Consider the following 22,817-nt stretch of genomic DNA (forward strand, 5'->3'; position numbering starts at 1 on the left):
CTAGGGATGCTGAAGGCCTTTCTGCATACAAGCCGGTGCTTCCACCGCTGAGCTACGGCCTTCCATCAGCACCTGAAAACACCTCCATGGGCTTTGCACAGGTATAACGCCCACCGTCTCATGCAGATACGACCAGCCAAGCTGACACATGCACCATAATGTGGAGATGTCATATGGGAAGGGAAAGGGGGAGATGCCCCTTACCTTACAAAAAAAAAAATCTCTGGTCCAGGCACCTGTTATGAAGCCCACTCCTGGCTTAAAGGTGGCAGCTCCAGGAAAGAGAGAGGGGGCCGTATCTCCATGGTAACCAGGCCTCAGAGCACCAAGGCCTTCAAAATAGGTCAAAGCCGCATGCAAAATGGTGGTAAATGAGTGCAGACCGCAGGTGTGAAGAGGTCTCTGCATGAAGCCAGGGCCTCGGATCAAAACTGCGAGGTGAAGTTCTTCACAGAGGTGCAAGCGACAGCGAGGAGGAGGTGAAGTCACAACCAGCTCTCTTCCTGCCGCCAAGCACCACGTTCGGCAACGGCCACGTGGCGCGGTCCTCCCTGGACTGCGCCACAATTGCGCCTCCTCTCTCAATTGCGTCGTTTTCACGGTACCATCTGCAGATGCAACCCTCGTGATGTTGTCGGAGGCCGGCTCCTGCCAGCCCCAACCAGCCCGCCTACCCTACAGCTCTGGGGTGATGGTGGGAGTTGCAGCACCCCCCCCCCAATATGTGGAGGGCCACAGATTCAAAGGCTGGAGAACCTAACAGAGGAAGACGGGCAGCTGAGCTCCCTGCTCCTGAGCTTAGCAAGGAGGGCTTGGAACATAGGAAACTGCCTTCGACTGAGTCCGAACACTGGGTCCAACTATCTCAGCATTATTGTCGTAGTCCCATGGTGCTCACTGGCGGGAGAGCTCAGCCAACCAGCCAAGTCTTGGGGGGGGGGCATTGCCTGGAGGCAACGTCCCTATACAGTCATACCTCGGGTTGAAGTAGCTTCGGGATAAGTATTTCCGGGTTGCGCGCTGCAATGACCCGGAAGTAACAGAGCCCATTACTTCTGGGTTTTGCTGCTCGCGCATGCGCAGACGGTCAAAAGGTGCGAGTTATGTTCGCTTCTGGATGTGAATGGGGCTCTGGAACGGATCCCATTCACATCCAAAGGTACCACTGTACAAGGTCCAGTCAAGTCCTAAGGTCAGGTGTATATCAGTTCACATACACACAGTAATACCTCCTTACGAACCCTTCAAGCATGGGTAGGCAAACTAAGGCCTGGGGCCCAGATCCAGCCCAATCACCTTCTAAATCCAGCCCACGGATGGTCCGGGAATCAGCGTGTTTTTACATGAGTAGAATGTGTCCTTTTATTTAAAATGCATCTCTGGGTTATTTGTGGGGCCTGCCTGGTGTTTTCACATGAGTAGAATCTGTGCTTTTATTTAAAATGCATCTCTGGGTTATTTGTGGGGCATAGGAATTCGTTCATTTCTTCTCTCTTCAAAATATAGTCCGGCCCCCCACAAGGTCTGAGGGACAGTGGACTGGCCCCCTGCTGAAAATGTTTGCTGACCCCTGGGCTTTGGGTTATGAGCTCCACTAACCGGGAAGTAGCTGCTCCCGGTAGCGAACTTTGCCCCAGGACACGAGGAGAAATTTCGCGCCATAGGCGCGTGCGCAGGGGGAGGCCCCATTCGCGAAAGCGTGCCTCAGGATAAGAACAGTTTCCAGTTACGAACGGACCTCCAGAACAAATTAAGGTCATAACCGGAGGTACTGTAGTCCGACGGTCCACAGGTCAAGAAAGCAGAGTGTCCAAGGTCACGAGAAGCAAGAAGCAGCAAGGTCTAGCCAGAAACGACAAATGTTGTTTCCAGCAACCGACTGAAGCTGGAAACCCGGCTTATGGAAGCTGGAGGCAGTTGGTTCACATCAGGAGCAAGGAGGCTGATCACCGGCAGGTGGAGTCACTCTGCTTTCTACTCCTTCAGGCTGCTGTTCAGCAGGTGAAGCAGACTCCTGGCCAGTGACAATTATCTACAGTGACAGGCAGTAGCTGTCCAGAGTTTCAGACCAGAGTCAATCCTCTCTTTGCCAGAACAGTGGTGCCTTGCAAGACGAAAAGAATCCGTTCTGTGATTCTCTTCATCTAGCGGTTTTTTCGTCTTGCGAAGCAAGCCCGTTGACGGATTAGCGGATTAGCGCTATTAGCGGCTTTTAGCGGCTTTCCTGCTGATCGGATCAGCTGATAAGTGGCTTAGCGGCTTAGAAAAAGGGGGGGAAAGGGAAAAAAGCCAGCAGGAACTCGCAAGACATTGTCGTCTTGCGAAGCAAGCCCATAGGAAATTCGTCTAGCGAAGCACCTCCAAAACGGAAAACTCTTTCGTCTAGCGAGTTTTCCGTCTTGCGAGGCATTCGTCTTGCGGGGCACCACTGTATTAGAAACTCAGATATATAAGCGAGGCACCAAATGGATCCTTAAACCAAGGTTGTACTCACCAAAACAGAATGTCTAGTTGCCATTTGGGGGCAAGATATAGTCTTATTTTTCAATCCCCAAAATCTCCAGGTAGCATTGGGAATGCCTCCAGTCCAAAACCCTGGACAGCTGCTGCCAGTCCGTGTGGACAATACTAAGCCAGGTGGACCAATGGCCTGCTTTATATTCTCCCGCGTAGGAAGTTTCAAAAGTAGCTTTGTTTTTCAAATCCTGAGTTTTAAATCCCCATGTAGATGACATACCAAGAAGAGACCTGGGTGAGATCTCTCTTGCTGACATGCTAGCTTTCTTCTGTCAGAGCGTTGTATGTGAGAAAGCGTGCAAAATGGAGGCAAGCCTTCAAAATGACACACTCCCACAGCTGCAACCTGGAGGACTCTTTGTTTTTTGCTAAGCACGTACTCTCACAAACCCCGAAATCTTGATTGCCCAAGAGGAGGCAGAATATAGATCAGAAGACACCCTCTTCTACCTAAGAGCTGGTGAGATCATTGCCCATATCTCTTCGCGAAGTCCTAGTAGATCTCAAAGCTGTGCAGCCATTGGCTGCAATTCCTTGCCACCCGCCCTTGTATGTTCTTCTGCTATTTACGTATGAACTCGCTACGAGCTGAGTACACAACCTCAAGGCTTTTACTGCCAACAGAGGCAGGTGCCAAGTGCAACGATTGTGCTACTCCCCTCTCTCTCACACCGGCCTGTGCCTTTCACAACCGCGTGGTCCACAAAATTTTTGCAGGTGAAACATCTGGAACCCAGGAGCAGGACGAAAAAAGACCCACCTGCTAACATTTATCTGGGTCAGGAAGCTGTCGAAGGCCTTAGAAGCGTAAAAAGTAAGACCTCTGCTCTCCTTACCATCAGGTAGACTTTGTCCTACATACCTCATCCTGGCTCGGATCCCAGTTTCTAACATCCTCCGCCCTCCCGTCCACAGTCTCGCTCTTACTTTTCCTGCCTCCTCGCTTTCCTCTCACCGTTTTCCATCACAGTTTGTAGGGCAAACGTGCTCTCTATAATTAAGGAGGCTGGGTGGAAAGCGAGGTTCCTTGGTGTAGGCAGAGGTCGACAAACACAACATCGCCTCGTAAACAGTTTCTGCAGTTGCAGCGCTGCACACTTTCCTGGGAGTAGGCCCCGTTTTACTCAGCGGGGCTGACGTTGTCTTATGCCTACCTAGTGCTAAGGGCGGCCTCAGCGTGGGACCCAGGTTACTTAGAATCACTGGAAGGTGTTTACTTGCAGATCGTTTACTTGCAAAACCATATTGAAAAATCAGAACTATTAGAATAAACAAGTTCCGTTTTAAATACTGAAATACTAAATAAGAGGGATAACAATGTGTAATAGAAAAAGAAGCATGAAGTTAGGTTAAAGGTGTGTGAAAGAAAGTAATAGAAGTGGAAAGAAATTGCAATTGAGTAGATTGGAAGTCTAACACAAAGGTGGAGTGAGGGATGGTGATGGGAAAAGGAATTATCTGTGGGACTGAATTAGGTATGTTTGTATATATTTAAGGATTGTATGAAATGTATGTTTGTATGCTTGTATATTCACAATATGTGTGTATTTTATAATAAAGTGTTTTTTTTAATAATCACTGAATCCCAGAATTGTAGATTGTAGATTTAGAAGGGACCCCGGGGGGGGGGGTCATCCAGCTCAACACTCTGCAACATGTGGGGTCCCTTTACCCCATGTATGCCCACTTGATTGCATCAGTCTGCAGAACTAGTGCTAATAATAATAATAATAATAATAATAATAATAATAATAATAATTTATTTATACTCCTCCCATCTGGCCGGGCCTCCCCAAGCCACTCTGGGCAGCTTCCAACAAAATATTAAAATACAGTAACGCATCAAACATTAAAAGCTTCCCTAAACAGGGCTGCCGTCAGATGTCTTCTAAAAGTAATGCCTGTTCTGCCCTTGCAATAAATCAATATTTTATTTTACAGTTTGGAACTCCCTGCCAATTGACATAAAGCAGGCATCTTCCCCATCTCCCCACGTCTCACCAACGGCTTAAAACATTTTTGTCTGCCTATCCAGACTGATAAGTGCTTGATCCTCGTTTTAGTTTTCTGTTCATTTTAACTATATTTTGAATTTTTTGAAATACAGTGGTACCTCGGGTTACAGATGCTTCAGGTTACAGACTCCGCTAACCCAGAAATAGTACCTCGGGTTAAGAACTTTGCTTCAGGATGAGAACGAAAATCGCACGGCAGCGGCAGCAGCATCGCAGCAGCGGGATGCCCCATTAGCTAAAGTGGTGCTTCAGGTAAGAACAGTTTCAGGTTAAGAACGGACCTCCAGAACAAATTAAGTTCTTAACCCGACGTACCACTGTACCTGGTTTTTAAATGGTATTTCATGGACAATGTTAATATCGGGCGTTTGGGGTTTTTTTTGGTAAACTGCTTAAGCGTTCTGTTTGCAGTCAAGTAGCATGTAAATTTTATCAAACCAAAATCTGGCCAGGCCACTCCCCAGTCCTGCTCTGCACGCCCCACAAATGCTTTCGCACCTTGCATAAAAGCATCCTTCAACCGTGCTAATCCCTCTTAGTTGCCTGGATGGAGAGAGGTAAGAATGTTCGTGTCAAAGGGAAGAATCATAGCTGTTGCGCCACACACTATTTTTCCCTGGTCCTACTCCTCACCGCCATGCGGCCCCCAAAATATTCACATGGGGGAAGGATGTTGCTTTTGGGCTGCAAATGGTCTCCCACTCCTGGACCAGGTCTAGGAGATCCAGGTTCGAATTCTCAGGCAGCCATGAATCTCAGTGGGTGACCTTCGGCCACCCAGTCTTTCTCAGTCTAGCTTACTTCACAGTGTTATTGTGAGAATCAAGTGGGAGGGAAAATAAACGTGCTCCCCTGAGCGCCTTAAAGGAACAGCAAGATAAGAATCAACGCAAACAAATAAACAATGACTACTAACCAATGACTAGTACAGTGGTACCTCAGGTTAAGTACTTAATTCATTCCAGAGGTCCGTTCTTAACCTGAAACTGTTCTTAACCTGAAGCACCGCTTTAGCTAATGCTGCTGCCGTGCTGCCGGAGCACGGTTTCTGTTCTCATCCTGAAGCAAAGTTCTTAACCTGAAGCCCTATTTCTGGGTTAGCAGAGTCTTTAACCTGAAGCATCTGTAACCTGAAGCGTATGTAACCTGAGGTACCACTGTAAAAGCGGAATTGTGCAAAACGGGGATGAGGAGGGATGAGATGCTCAAATTTAGAAGCAATCTGGCGATTTCTTTAACTCGAATCTGCGCCCGGAAAGATCTGGCTTTCTCAGGTGTGGAATTTTGATAGGTTTTTTAGCATTCCGGCCAATGTTGGTTTCGCATTACGAAGACGTTTAGGCAGGGAAGAATACGCAAAATCAAGTCCTTTCGCTTGCATAGAAGAAAATGTCGTAAAAAGTCGGCTTCTCTTAGTCCCTTAAAGCAGAGGTGGGCAGGCTTCAGTCTTGCACAATATACTTTGGGATTTTTTTAAAACTAGAACCTTGCAAAAGGCATGCCATTAAAATTAAAGAACTCTCAGCCCAATAATATTTTCCGACTATCAGACATGAACTGAGATGGCATACAAAAACCCCCACTCCTCCTTGCCTCCTGCCTGCCTGTGCATTCTTCCTCTCAGCAGTTACCGTATTTTTTGCACCATAACACTCACTTTTTTCTTCCTAAAAAGTAAGGGAAAATGCCTGTGCGTGTTATGGAGGGAATGCCTATGGGTGGCATGCCTACGGATTTTCCTCCTCTAAAAACTACGTGCGTGTTATGGTCGAGTGCGTGTTATAGAGCGAAAAATACGGTAATTGTGGGGGAGGGGAACTAATTACGTCGCTGCCACCATTAAGAAATTGGGAATCGGAAATCCTTTCCAATCTACTTCAGATCACTCAGAGATCTTACCAGTAGAACCTGATGTGCCTTCAATGCCGTGGGAGGCTACCGAAATAGCTTTCCTGGAGCTATTTCTGACCCAAAAGCCTTCTATCGCCTGCAGGAAAGGCCTACACCTGAATCCCAAAGAGATGCTGCGTTCGGAAACCGCTGCATAACCAATGTCAGCTTCCCGCGATCACAACTGGAAATGAGTGAGCAGGTGAAAAGCAAGACGTCCTCAGCTCCCCATCAGCCACATAGATGGAAGAAGCAACGCAGCCTTGGGGTTGTCAAGATCTTTTCTAGGAGGGCTCCTATGCCTGTGACTGCTGCTCAGCCACCAGAAACATGGGAGGTAGAAGTTTGTCTCCATCATTGAATTAGGATACTGGGGAAAAGCTTCACCTGTTGTCAAGTGGGTTCCAGGTTACTGAAGGCTCTAAGGCAGTGATGGCCAAACTTGGCCCTCCAGCTGTTTTGGGACTACAACTCCCATCATCCTTAGCTAATAGGGCCAGTGGTCAGGGGTGATGGGAATTGTAGTCCCAAAACAGCTGGAGGGCCAAGTTTGGCCATCACTGCTCTAAGGCACCTTGGCCAACCTATCATATTGCTCTGACTGGGTAGGAAGGGACAGCAAACTTCTAGTTCTCCAGATATTGCTGGATTACAACTCGCATCAGCCCCTGCCAAAATGGCAAATGGTCAGAGACAATGGGGGTGGCAGTCCAATAGCACCTGAAGGACTACAGGATAGCCACTCGTGACCTACATACAGCACAGTCTGGGGACTGAGAAGGAATGTGGGCGACGTCACAGGCACTAGCCAATGCGTCCCCTTCTATAGCTGGCCTTTCCTCGGTTTGTTGAACTGAACCACTCTGAAAACTTGTGGAACTGGATCAGGATACAAAAGAATACATTTGTACGGAACATCACAAGGTTGTCTCCAGACCAGGTACACAGATCTCAAAAATGAACATCGGCCTTCATCCTAGCACATGCGACTTGCAGGAAAAGCAACGGACTCGGCGTCTACAACAACCAATGCACTGGGTGGCAAAGTAAGGGGTGTCTCATGGCAGGAACAGGTGTGAAATCATCTGTCCATAAGAAGCCAACTTCTTCCTTGCCGCTCGAAGACACACCGCCTTCCTTTGACTTCCCTTGAAGCGATTCTGAGCGTAGCGTGATTAGTCATTTTGGCCTACGCTTCTTTAGATGAACGACGGGGGTTTGCGGGAAAGCCACAGCCAGGCCTCGCTTTGGGACCAGCAGCCTACGTATCGCTTTCTGAGAAAAGCAAACATCATGTCTGGCGTTTCTGCACAAAGAAAATAACTGAGATGAATCCCATATTTCCTCCCCGGGCTCACATAATCTATTTTCCAGAACACGTGGTGCACAGAAAAGACATTCAGTCTGATTCTCGTGGAAGGGGAAAGTTTGCAATTTAATCGCACACAAGGTTTCCATCGCTACAAATGCCCCGGGAACAGAGGCAGCTAAGCAGGAATTCTCCAGCTCGGCCTTATGGGACATGGAACCCCGAGAGAAGAACAGTCTCTTTCAGCACATGCCCTTTCCACTTTGACTTGGACGTTTCTCAATCAAGATTAGGAGAAACTCTTAGTGGCCTTGTTTCTTTCTGGGCAACCTCCCAGAAGCCACATGCCATGGTTTGGCACAATCAGAGGCGAAGGTGAGCGTAGCAAGGGATGAAGATTCTCACTTTGTGCAGGAGACTAGCGTCAACACACTCACACATCCCTCTGAAGCCTCTATCCAGGGAAGCAAGAAGCATTCAAGAGTTCAACTTGGACCCATTATCACCAGGTAAAGGTAAAGGGACCCCTGACCATTAGGTCCAGTCGTGGCCAACTCTGGGGTTGCGGCGCCCGTCTCGCTTTACTGGCTGAGGGACCCTGCGTACAGCTTCTGGGTCATGTGGCCAGCATGACTAAGCCGCTTCTGGCGAACCAGAGCAGCGCACGGAAACGCCGTTTACCTTCCCGCCGGAGTGGTACCTATTTATCTACTTGCATTTTGACATGCTTTTGAACTGCTAGGTTGGCAGGAGCAGGGACAGAGGAACGGGAGTTCACCCCATCGCGGGATTCAAACCACCGACCTTCTGATCGGCAAGTCCTAGACTCTGTGGTTTAACCCACAGCACCAAAAAGGTACAAAGCCGGCTGCAGAAATTCCCAAGTGCCAGAGAAGCCCGGAGGACCACATTTGCCCCTCACCCTGGACCTGAGGTACATGGTCTGCTGTAGATGGTCAGGGAAGAGGCCTGACACCCTGGCACATCTATTCACACATACACACACACACCTTCATTTCTTTGCCTTGCAAACGATGTAAAAATATGGGCTCGGTGCATAGGCACACAGACAAGACCTACACCGCCCTTACTTCTCAAACCAACAGGTTACAGGGTGATTATTATTATTACTATTAAATTTCTATACTGACAGTCATCTGAAGATCACGCAGCGGTTTGGAATATTAAAACACAAAATACATACCATAATATCAAAAGCAACACACACACACCCTGTTTCAAAGGCCACAGATGGTTTTATTAGTCAAAGGCCTGGGAGAAGATATGTAATGAATGTGCCAGGCGAGCCTCTCTGGGGAGAGTATTCCACAAACGGGGAGCCACCACAAAAAAGGCCCCGTTCTCATGTTGCCGCCTTCTGGAGCTCTTGCAGAGGGGGCACACAAAGAATGTGTATATGGCAGCTCGGAACAGTGGATTCTATGTGTGTATATCTCAGTGGTAGGGCAAATTGGCAGGGGGGGAAATTGTTTGTTTCACATTTTTTAATGTGAACCTACCTAATTTGCACTTTGCAAATTGGCCTTACACCATTTAGGGCTTTTTTTAAAAAAAAAAGTACCACCAACCAGAATCAGTGTGCTGGCTGATCCCAGGGGATTTCCCCTCGGCCACTTGTGTGTCACTCTTAACATCCAGAGTCTTGGATGGGATGCTTCAAAATGCTCTGTTTGTTACAACCCAACACACAGAAGCCCCATGAAAGCATTTGCATGTGTGTCAGAAGTGGGACATTTCAGCCGAGGAGGGGAAATCCAGGCGCAGTTTCAAACCCATGAAATAACACGCAGCCCAGGGAAAAAATGCCTGCAATCCGCACGTAACAACGTCAACCTCTGTTTGACAGACCGCAGAAGGGCCCACATCTCAGTCTAGTCCAGCAGCTATTAAGAGAGCCTTTCCCTCTTTGCTTCAGGTTTCAAGTTCAGTCAGCCTTCTGCCCCCACTGCTGTCTTGAGTGGATGCACGTCTCCACGAAGCAGCTCCAATGGCCTACGACATAAAGCATTTCTTTTTAGCACTTGCAAAACACAGCGCCAGTTGTGGCTTTCTGAGCACTGAAAACCAAGACACACCGAGGAGGAGCCGGAGGGGGGGAAAGACCCAAAAGACACCACTTTAATGGAGAGGTATATAAAGGGGCCTTTGAAATCGACAGCGGCACATTCTCCTGGAAGCCGCAGGAATCCCACCGAGCTCCGAGACGCCTTCCACCGAAGAGGTTTATTTTTCTGCGTTTCCACACAGTCCAAATCAATTCTCGCTTTGGCACAAGGCGGGCGAAACTCGCCGCGGCACGTCCGTCCGCTGGCCAAGCAGCGACTATATTTAACTGTTTCGGAAGTCCAGCCTGCCCCTTGTGTGTCCCTAGGGTCAGGAGGCGGTCTTAAAACACACATGCAAAGAAACAGCTCCGGAGGGAAGCTGGTCAGGTGTGCCGCATGTGCAAAGCAGAAGTCTTGCAGGTCAGAAAAATGATCCCTTGCTATGGGAAAAAATCTGGAGGAAGGAGCCGCAAGCAATTCAATCTGGGATGCCGCCATCACATCCCAGAAGCCTCCCAATGCTGTCAGTCACTGCCCAGAGAGCCAATCTGACCCAAACCGTGTTCCACTCCTTCTGCTTTTAGACTGTCTGTTGGCCAGCCATCAACTCTGGTCCAGTTTTCACACGCTAATAACCCATCCTGTAAAGGTGAAAAGGTGAAGGTGAAATGGTTACGTCCAGTCAAAGGCGACTATGGGGTTGCAGCGCTCATCTCGCTTTCAGGCCAAGGGAGCCAGCGTTTGTCCGCAGACAGCTTTCCGGGTCATGTGGCCAGCAGGACTAAACCACTTCTGGTGCAACGGGAGACTGTGACGGAAACCAGAGCGCACGGAAACGCCATTTACACTGGTACATCAGGTTAAGAACTTAATTCGTTCTGGAGGTCCTTCTTAACCTGAAGCTGTTCTTAACCTGAGGTACCACTTTAGCTAATGAGGCCTCTTGCTGCCGCCGTGCAATTTCTGTTCTCATCCTGAAGCAAAGTTCTTAACCCGAGGTACTATTTCTGGGTTAGCGGAGTCTGTAAACTGAAGAGTCTGTAACCTGAAGCGTCTGTAACCCGAGGTACCACTATACCTTCCCGCCACAGCGGTACCTGTTTATCTACTTGCACTGGTGTGCTTTTGAACTGCTAGGATGGCAGAAGCTGGGACAGAGCAACCCATCACAGGGATTCGAACCACTGACCTTCCAACTGGCAAGCCCAGGAGACTCAGTGGTTTAGACCACTGCGCCACCCACGTCCCATCCTGTAGAATTCTATCAGTTACATTTTATCTGCACAACTGGAATGAATTTCAGGTACCAAAATGCTTTCTCTGTGCAGTCTGAGCAGGAGCAGTCACCATTAGGAAAAAAATGGTCGGAATTACTACTACTATTGTTATTACCCCACCAGATGGGTTTCCCCAACCACTCTGGGCAGTTTCCGGTGCATATAAAAACATAATAGGTCAATATACAGTGGTACCTCGGGTTAAGTACTTAATTCGTTCCAGAGGTCCGTTCTTAACCTGAAACTGTACTTAATCCTGAAGCACCACTTTAGCTAATGGGGCCTCCTGCTACTGCCGCGCCGCTGCCGCGCGATTTCTGTTCTCATCCTGAAGCAAAGTTCTTAACCTGAAGCACTATTTCTGGGTTAGCGGAGTCTGTAACCTGAAGCATCTGTAACCCGAGGTACCACTGTAGGGCCAGAAGCAAAACTGGGCAGAGCAATGGATGTGACTTTTACCTTTGTACAGCTGATTGTACTGAAAAACACACAGCCCTCTCTGTCCCCAATCCAGGCAAGCAAAGGGCTTCAACAGGGGCGAGACTCCACCTGGGTTTTGTACACCTCCCCACACTTGGGTCCACAACCGACTGAGGTCAGAAACACCGTGTCATCACTCAGGAGAAACCCAAAAAACAAGCGTATCTGTATAGCTGAGGTCAGCAACCTCAAAGACCGAGAGGCAAGGTCTTTGAAAGGTCAGTAGCACAGAAGATCAGTCAATGAAATCAAATCACAGCTCAGAAGAGTCCTGTGACCTGAAAGACGTTTGTCCCAACAGCTAGCAGACTTCAACTGAGAGGCACAGCTGCAATCCTAAGGCCATTGACATGGGAGCTTGCCCAGAAAGTGTCAAAATCCAGTGTATTTAAAAGGACTTCCGAGTTGACATGGTAAGGACTGCTCTGCCCTATAGTCTAGTGCCTCAGGCCCCACCCCAAAACAGCTGCAAGCACTTAATTCTGCTTTCATTGAGTCCCTTCCTCCCAAGGAATCCCTTACTCATGAGTCGCTCTGTCCCCCTTGGGCTTCAAGACACACGTTCCTCCATGATGTGGCCAATTGACTTTGGCCTCTGTGGCATCTACGTTTTCTGAAGCTGGGAGGGATTTTTTCCTGCCACAGGTGAGTCATAGACCCCCCTCCATGGGTCCTTCCATAGCAACAGGCTTGATGAGGCCTTCATTTGAATGCAAACCATCCTCGGTGCCAGAGTTGGGGGCACCATCTGTTCCCCCAGGATCTCCTGGATCTGTGCTCACTCTGGGTCTTTTGACAGAGGAAGAGTTTGGGATCAGGCCAGGCCCTGGCAGTCTCCTCTGGACTCATGCAAAGCAACAGCTCCTATTGACCTCCAAGACATGGAGCTCGCTTGTTCCAGCTCCCACACTAGGTGCTAGTCATGGCCACCCCAAAAGCTTAGAAACAGCACATGGCAACTCAAGAAAACAAAGCGGAGCCTGCAGGATCAGGCCCATTCTAGTCCAACATCCTGTTCTTACAGCAGCTACCAGATGCCCCAAACAGAAACAAGAGCACTCCCACTCAGCCCAGTGGCTTCCAACAACTGGTCTTCAGCAGCCATTGATAGTCTTCCCCTCCATGAACTTGTCCAGTCCTCTTTTAAAGCCATCCAAGTTGGTGGCCCATCACCGCCTCCTGTGGCAGGGAGTTCCACAGTCTACCTATGTGCTTCATGAAGAAGTCCCTTTCTTTTATCTGTCCTGAACCTTCCGGCATTCCCCTTCATAAGATGTCCCTCAGATCCAGAAAGTCTTCTCTACCCAACTTTCTCCAGGCCATGAATAATTTTGTAACCAGAAAGGGCATTCCCGGTGGTGGCCCCTTTGCTTGTGGAATGACTTCCTCAGGGAGGTCTTCCTGGTGCTTAATTTAATGTCACCCCCCCCCTACACCAGCCACATAAAGGTAAAGGGACCCCTGACTATTAGGTCCAGTCATGACCAACTCTGGGGTTGCGGCACTCATCTCGCTTTATTGGCCGAGGGAGCCGGTGAACAGCTTCTGGGTCATGTGGCCAGCATGACTAAGCCGCTTCTGGCAAACCAGAGCAGCACATGGAAACGCCATTTACCTTCCCGCTGGAGCAGTACCTATTTATCTACTTGCACTTTGACGGGCTTTCGAACTGCTAGGTTGGCAGGAGCAGGGACCGAGCAACGGGAGCTCACCCCGTCGTGGGGATTCGAACCTCTGACCTTCTGATCGGCAAGCCCTAGGCTCTGTGGTTTAACCCACAGCGCCACCCCCGCCCCACACCAGCCATATAGACCTGTTTATTCTCACCAACCTTTTAGTTCTGATCTTTTCAGCTGTTTGAGGTTGTGATCCAATGTTGTTGGCATGGTTTCCACACACACACACACACACACACACACACCCGGGTTTACATTGACTATTTCGGTGCTGTGTTGTGGACTTAACACTCTAGGGCTTGTATTATATCTGGCCCAGAAAATGCTATTTTTTAAGGTGACTTATAAATACAGTTTTTAGAAAGCAGGTGGGATGGGGATAGGGTAGCCCAGAATCTTTGTTGAACTGAGATGAACCAAAAGGGTGAAGCTGGAAATCCATTCAACAAAATCAAAGCAACATACATGGGAGCCAGCAGAAGTTTCCATCCTCTGTTGCAGGATCTTAGGATGAAACCAGTTCCTATTACAGGGCTGGTACCAAGATTCCAGCAGGATTCTTCCCTAGTGCCCCACAGAAGCTCTTTTCTCCTGAAACAAGTTCTGATGCAGAACTGGAGGGGTGTGTGTTTTTGTAGCACTAAGAATCCAAAGTTTTAAAATGTTCTTTTCATATTGTGTATGGAGATTTCGTGTGTCAGGAACTGAGTAAGAGATTACCTGCGAAGCCCAGCACCCCCACCTCGATTAGAGGAAGGTGGCAACAAAAAAATATAAGCCAAGCAAGGACTACCTAAGTGCCATACCTTTTAGAAGACATCTGAAGCTTTTCATGTTTAATAGGTTTTTGTATTTTAATATTCTGTTGGAAGCCGCCCAGAGTGACTGGGGAAACCCAGCCAGATGGGCGGGGTATAAATAATAAATTATTATTATTAAAATAATAAATTATTATTATTAAAATAATAAATTGTTGTTGTTATTATTATTATTATTATTATTATTATTATTATTATTATACCCTCAGCCATTTGCTAATCTGCTGTGATGTCACAGAATGCCCACCCTCAATCTAACTATCCATATTCTAAGCAAATGTTCTGTTTTGTGTTGTGAACGGCCCCGTGATCTTTGGGTGAAGGGCGGCGTACAAATTTAATTAAATCAATACTATTCTTAATTCTTATCCTTTCATTTGCATGCTGCCCTATCCTAGATCTGAGGGTGTAGTTTGCAGCATAAATAAATGAAATGTAGCCGTTCCAGCTACAGTGGTGCCTCGCAAGACGAAATTAATTCGTTCCGCAAGTTTTTTCTTCTTGCGAAGCACGGTTTCCCATAGGAATGCATTGAAAATCAATCAACGCGTTCCTATGGAGACCGTCCGGGGACAGAGGGGAAGCACCATGCCTTCCCCTCTGTCCCCGGACCTGTTTTAAAGCAAGGGAAGGGGCAGCGGGGAGAATCGCTTCTCCCCGTTGCCGCCCCTTGGTTCAAAAGGGGTCCGGGGAGAGAGGGGAAGGCGCGCGCGCGCGCCTTCCCCTCTGTCCCTGGAGATTGCGGGGCTGGCAGTGGGGAGAAGCGATCTTCTCCCCGCCACCCCTTGCTTCAAAAGAGGTCCGGGGTGCGGGGGCAAGCTTCGTTTTGCGAGGCAAGCCCATAGGGAAATTCGTCTTGCGAAGCAACTCGAAAACGAAAAAACCTTTTGTCTTGCGAGTTTTTCGTCTCGCGAGGCGTTCGTCTTGCGGGGCACCACTGTATTTTCTTTCCCCTCCTATGCCCACAAGGGATCATGGTGTGTTTTTCTTAAAAATAAATAAATTCAAAAACAACTCCCGGCACTATTCTCCTCACTTGTAATGGATTTTAGTCCAATGCAATAAATGAATGAATGAGTCAACCACTATTCTCAGATATGTTTGCAAACATCTGGTTTTGTATCTTGATTTTATTCTGCGAACCGCCCTGAGACCCCCAGGTATAGGGTGGTATATAAATTCAATAAATAAACAAACTAATAAATAAAATCTGATTGACGCCTGTGGGAACATGATGTTGGAGTGCATGGGCCACCGCCACTGGTCTGATCCAGTAGTCTCTTCTTATGTTCTGCCCTTTAAAAAGGGAGGGACTTATTGATGTACCTTCTAGGAATGTAAGGAGAGTCTGTCTCCTGGATCAGGCCAATGGCTCTTCAAGTCCAGAATCCTGTTCTCACAGTGGCCAACCCAACAGATGCCCTTGAGAAACTCGCAAGCAGGATCCGGCCACAATAATACTCTCCCCTCCTGCAGTTTCTAGCTCCCAATATATTGTAGCGTTGTCACTTTTAGTCTTAGAAAAATGGGGGAAATGGAGCTAATTCTGATCCTCATTTGTTCCTTCCTCATTAATCCAGAATAACTACCGCCAAACACTGCTACTCCCTGCCCAACTCCTTCATTAAAAAAGCAGATTAAGACTCTCCAGCCAATACTTACATATCACGAATTGAAAAGCGAAGGGGCCAGACAACACAATTTCCCTGCCCCTCCTTGACGGCCTTCACTTATTTTGTCGCTTTAAAAGGTATCCGCGATACGCCACAAAGCAATCAAACGTGTGTTAAATTACCCGGAAGCTGCATCCAGCTGAACTAATAATGGAGTCTGAACTCTTTACTGCTGTTCAGATTATCTAATTGCTTTGACTTCTTTTCCTTGAGTTATGGCAAGAACAAGACCAGGGTGGAGCAGGGGGAGGAAAGCAGGAGGAGGAGGAGGAGGAAGAGGCATCCCATAATAAATAAATCTGTGGGAAACGGCAAGAAAACAAACAAACAAACCCTCAGCAAATTCAAAGCCAGGTTTTTCTCATTCCAAATTTCCCCAAATCTGTGCAGGAGATGGGATTTGTAGATAATCAGTGCACATGATTGGGGTGTGGTTTTGAAACAAGTGCTATACTGTATATGAAGAGTGAGGGGTGTGAGTTGAGCGCCACACCCCTTATTTCCATCATCCCTGTGTTGTCAGGATGACACCCACAGATTATCCACAAAATTGTTGTTGGCTGGGCTGGGCTATTACATGCCAAGGCTCACGAGCATGTCTGAAATTGACCTGCAGTCTTTGTTTTAAATCCAGATCCGTGCAGGAGTTGGGGAAAGAATTCTGCACATGGGCAAAAGAAACGCTCTTTTTTATTATTATTACTCCCCTGTCACAGGGCTGGATTCCAGCCTTCAGGACAGGTTCCGAGGCTCCTACTCAAAAAGAATTTCCTGGACTGGTTCCCAGCTGCAAAAGCAACACCTGCCAAGCTCTGCAGGAAACCACTGTTTTAACACAGCTAAAGTGGTATATAAAAAAATAAATATATGAACTCCTCGGAAGCACGTCAGCCGGGTTTGCAGGAAACGGCGCAGCCCCAAAGTCTCTCTTACATACTGCTGTCTATGCAGATTAACTAAAGTTACTTCCCGCACCGCCCAAAAGAGAAATCATAAGTAAATATAACAGACAATAACATACACACACATTTATAAATGCAGGTTTAAAATGTAAAAAAAAAGGGGGGGGGTCTGGTCCAAGCCAGAACTTTCCCCAAACTTTAGAACACTTTTTGAGATTACTCTGTGCTAAGTGAAAGGCACTCTGTACATGCACATGGGCACCCACTTAAAAAAAATTATTTCATCAGAATTTTCAGAACTGAACCTGGAACTTCTGGATAGGGACTAGGAGGTTCCAGAGCAAACAAAGTTACTCATATTTTAAAATCCTGCTTTCATAGGATGAAAAAAATCATGGATGCAACCTTTGTAGAGTTTTAGACAGGACTTTGGAAGGTTGTGCCACCGATCGCTATAGTTAATCCCGAAGTTTTGCAGCTCTCGGACTCGATCTCCGCCGCCACCATCACTGACTTAGCATTTCATAACCCAAAAGGTCACTGGATTATGGTGAATCGGGAGGGCTGGGTGGCTGATCGCGGAATATCTGGCAAGCTTTTTTCGGAGCGGCGCGCGTTAAGAGGACGACGCTTGTGCTGTAGTCTTAGGAGCCAACAACACGAAACAGGAAACGCGAGACGCGGAGAGGAGAGGAGAAAAAAAGTTTTCAGAAGAAGCAGAAGGTGGAGTCCCAACAAACTTCGCTCGATCCCGCAGCACTAAAAATAAAATAAAATAAAGTTGTGTCCCCCCCCCCCCGCAAAAAAACCCACACACACACAACCTAAACCAACCAGCCCTCCATCAAAGCACATTGTGACATGGGTGGCAGAGGGAAGATATTAAGGCTCTACCCTTCCATGAAAAGCTGCAATAAATAAAATAAACCTTGCCTTTTTTCGTTTTTGCAAGAAGTCGAGGGAAATTCTTACGAGGTCGTCCTCGCTTCCGTGGGCTCCATATCCGATGCCTTTTTTCCCGATGCCAAACTTGGAGAGGAGGAAAATTGGCTGAGATGGGGGGGGGGGGCCCACTCCGCACACCAGGATGGGGAGGGAGGGGGCGCCGGATCGGGACCTCTTTCGCCTCCAAGCCCCCTCAGAGGTCCACGGCAGCTGAACACCCCACCCCAGGAAAAGAAGGAAATCCAAAATTTGAGTGCTTTCCCCAGCTGCAAACTCCTGATGCAATCCGCCCGTGCGCACCTCTTCGCGGAAAGGGGAGGAAAAACTCCGCCGCAACAAGTTTCCTGCTTGCACGCAAAGAAAAGAAAACGGAGCACGGAGGAGAAGGTGGAGGGGTTCAATAGGCCCCCCTGGATCAAGCAAAAACAAAACCAAACAGAAAAGATGCGAGGATTTAATAGCCAAGCGCCTGGAAACTTTTCGCTCTCTCGGCTTCGTCCTGCACAGCTGCAGAGCGCAGCTCTCGGCAAAGGGCTCGGGGACAAAAGCTACAGGAAGAGATGACGGCAAAGGCGCCCGCAGCCAATAGGAGCCCGGGAAGGCGTCTGCGGGGTCGGCGCTTTTCGGATCCGGGCGCTGGACCCTTTCCCACCTCTTCTTTCTTTCTTTTTGCAAGCTCTCCGGAGGGAGATCTCGCTGCTCAGGTGGTGCCCGCTCAGGGCTGGCCGGATTCTCTTTTTGGGCACCCCTCTAAAAGCTGTAGATAATCTGTGATAAATGAAAGATTAATATGAAAACCTGTGGAAGGGAAGGAGGGAAGTCCGTGCTTGAAAGCTTTGGAAAACAAGTGTTTTGTTGAACATTAGTGTATTTGTTTTGTTTTGTTTTGTTTGTGTTAATAAAAACAAACAAAAAATAAAACCTGTATATATATATTTTTATTATTTCAATCACCACCGTAAAAATGTTATTATTTAATACTACACCATCTGCCTGGATTGCCGCAACTTCTGGGCGGCTTACAACAAAATACAGCAGGAAAAGGGAAAAGATAAAATATAAATCAATAAACATAATTGTCATCAAACATTAAAAGCTTCCCTAAACAGGGCTGCCTTCAGATTATTATTATTATTATTATTATTATTATTATTATTGTATACCCCGCCCATCTGGCTGGATCTCCCCAGCCACTCTGGGTGGCTTCCAACAAAAGATTAAAATTACATTAAAACATCAGTCATTAAAAACTTCCCTAAGCAGGGCTGCTGTCAGATGTCTTCTAAAAGTCAGATAGTTGTTTATTTCTGTTCCCTGTAACCTCACTTCTCGCAGGGAGGGAACTGCCAGAAGGCCCTCGGAGCTGGACTTCAGTGTCTGGGCAGAACGATGGGGGTGGAGGCGCTGCTTCAGGTATACAGAGGTACCTCAGGTTAAGTATTTAATTCATTCCGGAGGTCCATTCTTAATCTGAAACTGTTCTTAACCTGAAGCACCACTTTAGCTAATGGGGCCTCACGCTGCTGCCGTGCCGCCGCCACACAATTTCTGTTCTCATCCTGAACCCGAGGTACTATTTCTGGGTTAGTGGAGTCTGTAACCTGAAGCGTCTGTAACCCAAGGTACCACTGTATAGGGCTGAGAGGCCGTTTAGGGCTTTAAAGGTCAGCACCAATACTTCGAATTGTGCTCAAAAATGTACCGGGAGCTAATCTAGATATCGTAGAATATCGTAGAGTTGGAAGGGACCACAAGGGTCATTTAGGAACCTTTTTGTGCAATGTATGCTTTAAACAACAATAATCATAGCTAATACAGTGGTACCTCTGGTTACGTACTTAATTCGTTCCGGAGGTCTGTTCTTAACTTGAAACTGTTCTTAACCTGAAGCACCACTTTAGCTAATGGGGCCTCCTGCTGCCGCCGTGCCACCGGAGCACAATTTCTGTTCTCATCCTACAGCAAAGTTCTTAACCCAAGGTAATATTTCTGGGATAGCGGAGTCTGTTACCTGAAGCCTATGTAACCCGAGGTACCACTGTAAATCCAAATCTTATTTATTTATTTATTTGCATTTGTGTCACGCCTTTTTCCTCCAAGGACCTCAAGGCAGCAGCACACACTGTTCTCCTACTCCCCATTTTGTCCTCCACAACAACCCTGTGAGGGAGGGTTAGGCTGAGAACAAGTGAGGGTTATCCCAGGTCACCCAATGAGCGTCATTCCGGCCTAGTGAGGATCGGGAATGGTGGTCTCCTAGCTCAACACTTCTCCACACTGGCTCCCCAAATGCTGCGAATGTAGGTGAGTTAATCAGGATTGAAAGCAGAGTTAGATGGCTTTCACGAAGAGACAGTGAAAGAGGCTTAGACAAATTCGTGGGGTTTAAAGGCTGTCGCTAGCCGCTAACTGTGATGGCTGGACTGTTCCAACCAAGGTGGAAGGAGGTAATTACTGTATTCTGAATTCCAGTTGCTGGAAGCTGCAGGTGAGAGTCCTGCTGCACTCAGGTGCTGCTTGCAGACTTTGCAAAGGTATCTGGCTGGCCACTGTGAAAACAGGATCCAGCAGGGCATTTCTTATACCTGAAGGAGAGTCTCCACCCCCATCGTTCTGCCTGGACACTGAGGTCCAGCGCCGAGCGCCTTCTGGCGGTTCCCTCACTGCAAGAAGCCAAGTTACAGGGAACCAGGCAGAGGGCCTTCTCAGTACAGTGGTGCCCCGCAAGACGAATGCCTCGCAAGACGAAAAACTCGCTAGACGAAAGGGTTTTGCGGTTTTTGAGCTGCTTCGCAAGACGAATTTCCCTATGGGCTTGCTTCGCAAGACGAAAACATCTTGCAAGTTTGTTTCCTTTTTCTTAACACCGTTAATACAGTTGCGACTTGACTTCGAGGAGCAACTCACAGAACGCGGTGTGGTAGCCTTTTTTGAGGTTTTTGGTGATTTTTGAAGCTTTTCCAAAACTTTTTCGACACTGTGCTTCGCAAGACGAAAAATTCGCTAGACAAAAAAACTCGCGGAACGAATTGATTTCGTCTTGCGAGGCACCACTGTAGTGGCACCCGCCCTGTGGAACACCCTTCCACCAGATGTCAAAGAGAAGAACAACTACCAGACTTTCAGAAGACATCTGAAGGCAGCCCTGTTTAGGGAAACTTTTAATGTTGAACAGACCACTGTATTTTAATACTTTGCTGGAAGCCGCCCAGAGTAGCTGGGGAGGCCCAGCCAGCTGGGCGGGGTATAAATAATAAATTATTATTATTATTATTATTATTATTATTATTATTATTATTTGATTCTCTGCATGGCTACACAAAAGTAGGAGACTTTTGGGAGGCCCAAGCTTAAGAGCATCTGATCATGTGAAACAAAATCTCTTGTTTGTCTTCTCAACGAAAATAGAATATTGCTGAAATTGGTGGGGGGGAAATATTGCTTTAAGATTTGTGACCTTTAATAAGTTTACAAAAGTACGGACATTCACGCAGACCATTCACAGGGGAAATCAGAGCTCTGTTATAACATGACACTACGTACAGAGTCGGAACAGTTTCTTTCGAGCTCTTCCAAATTATTCCTTTGATCACAGCTTTTCACAACCTGGAAATAAGCATTATCGCTACATTTTGAGGCTCACACGACTGTTACAGGAACAAGGCAGGGAGGGAACAGAATAGGCTGTTGTAGTTTTTGGTGAGCTGGCCATTCCAGATATAGGATCCTGTGCCTTTAATGAAAAGAGTTTTCTTTTCTGCAGGAAGTGTCTGTCCCAGCCCAGCAAGGTTCCTGTCCCTGTCAGTTGCATCTGGCCAAATATTGCACAGTCGCGGTGGTGGGACTTAGGATTTATTCTTTCATACTGAGATTTCGCTGCTTGAAAATTCAGACAAGGAAGATCCTTGCTCCCAGAGGCCCCTCCCCTCCCGGTGCCTCTGGCCTTAGAGGAAGCACAACTCACGTTTCCTGCAGCTCCTTTAGAATGGCTTTTCCGGTATTGTTTGGGGTCTGCGTTTAGTGGTGCGAATGCCACGTATATGGAGGCAACTGGTGGTTGGCCGCAATACACTCTGCCTTGCTCCACCTGGCCTTTTGGGAAGTAGCAACAATGCTGTAACACACAGCTGGGGTGCAATAAGCTTCTGGTCCCCTCCTGCCTCTGCAGGGGGGGGGCGGATGGCAGCATTGGGCCATATTACTGGGGCTTAGCAAAATCTATTATTATTAACATGAACCACTTATGGAGAACAAGAAGTACAGTGGTACCTCTGGTTGCGAACGGGATCCGTTCCGGAGGCCCGTTCGCAACCTGAAAAGAATGCAACCCACGTCTGAGCATGCGCAGGTCGCGATTCGCCGCATCTGCGCATGCGCGTGACGTCATTTTGTGCGTCTGCGCATGCGCGAGTGGCAAAACCCGGAAGTAACCCTTTCCGGTACTTCCGGGTCACCACGGGATGCAACCTGAAAAAACGTAACATGAAGCAAACGTGACATGAGGTATGACTGTATAACAATGTGATAACATACTATTGTATATAAACAGCAGAATGTATCATCTGATGTAATAAACCAGAAATGGTAGTTGAGGGAAGTCAACAGGGAGGGGGGAAATTGGAAAATGTATGTTTAACAATAATGTTGGATATTTGTTTTGAGAAAAGAAAATTAATAAAAATTATTTAAAATGAAAAACCATGGACCACTTATAAATGTTGTCGACAGTTCCTCGAATGATTCCATCAACAGTGTCTACGAAAATTTTTACACATCACTTGGGAAGACAGGCAAACTAATACCAGTGTACTGGAAGAAGCAAAGATCACCAGTGTTGAAGCAATGATTCTTCAACATCATCTTCACTGGACTGTTCATGTTGTGCGGATGCCTGATTATCGTCTTCCAAAGCAACTACTATATTCCCAACTTAAAAATGGAAAGTGTAATGCTGGTGGTCAACCAAAATGGTTTAAAGACTCTCTCAAGGCAAATCTATTTTTTTTCAGTATAAACACCAACAACTGGGAAACACTGGCCTCCCTGTGAGCGCTCCAGTTGGAGAACAGCCTTTACCAAAGGTGTCATGGGCTTTGAAGACACTCGAACTCAGGACGCAATGGAGGAACGTGCTAAGAGGAAGGCACGCTTGGCAAACCCTGACAGTGATCAACTAGACCAAGGGAAGTAATAGTGCCACTGTATTCTGCTCTGGTCAGACCTCACCTGGAGTACTGTGTCCAGTTCTG

The 22,817-nt window shown here is 47.5% G+C and overlaps 1 protein-coding gene across 2 annotated transcripts in view; it reads right to left on the minus strand.

The window, feature by feature from the left end:
- Positions 1 to 18,125, minus strand: part of LOC310689347 (mitogen-activated protein kinase kinase kinase 3-like) — a 106,399-nt gene extending 88,274 nt beyond the window's left edge. Inside the window, exon 1 of one of the 2 annotated variants that reach the window (XM_083466959.1) lies at positions 17,557 to 18,125. The gene's annotated coding sequence lies outside the window, so the exon portion shown is untranslated. Of the gene's footprint in view, positions 1 to 17,551 lie in introns of both variants that reach the window. The other variant, XM_083466958.1, reaches the window with a different exon arrangement.
- Positions 18,126 to 22,817: the final 4,692 nt, after the last annotated feature.

Source organism: Podarcis liolepis, assembly GCF_965112155.1.
Source record: "Podarcis liolepis genome assembly, chromosome: 12".
Classification (NCBI taxonomy): domain Eukaryota; kingdom Metazoa; phylum Chordata; class Lepidosauria; order Squamata; family Lacertidae; genus Podarcis; species Podarcis liolepis.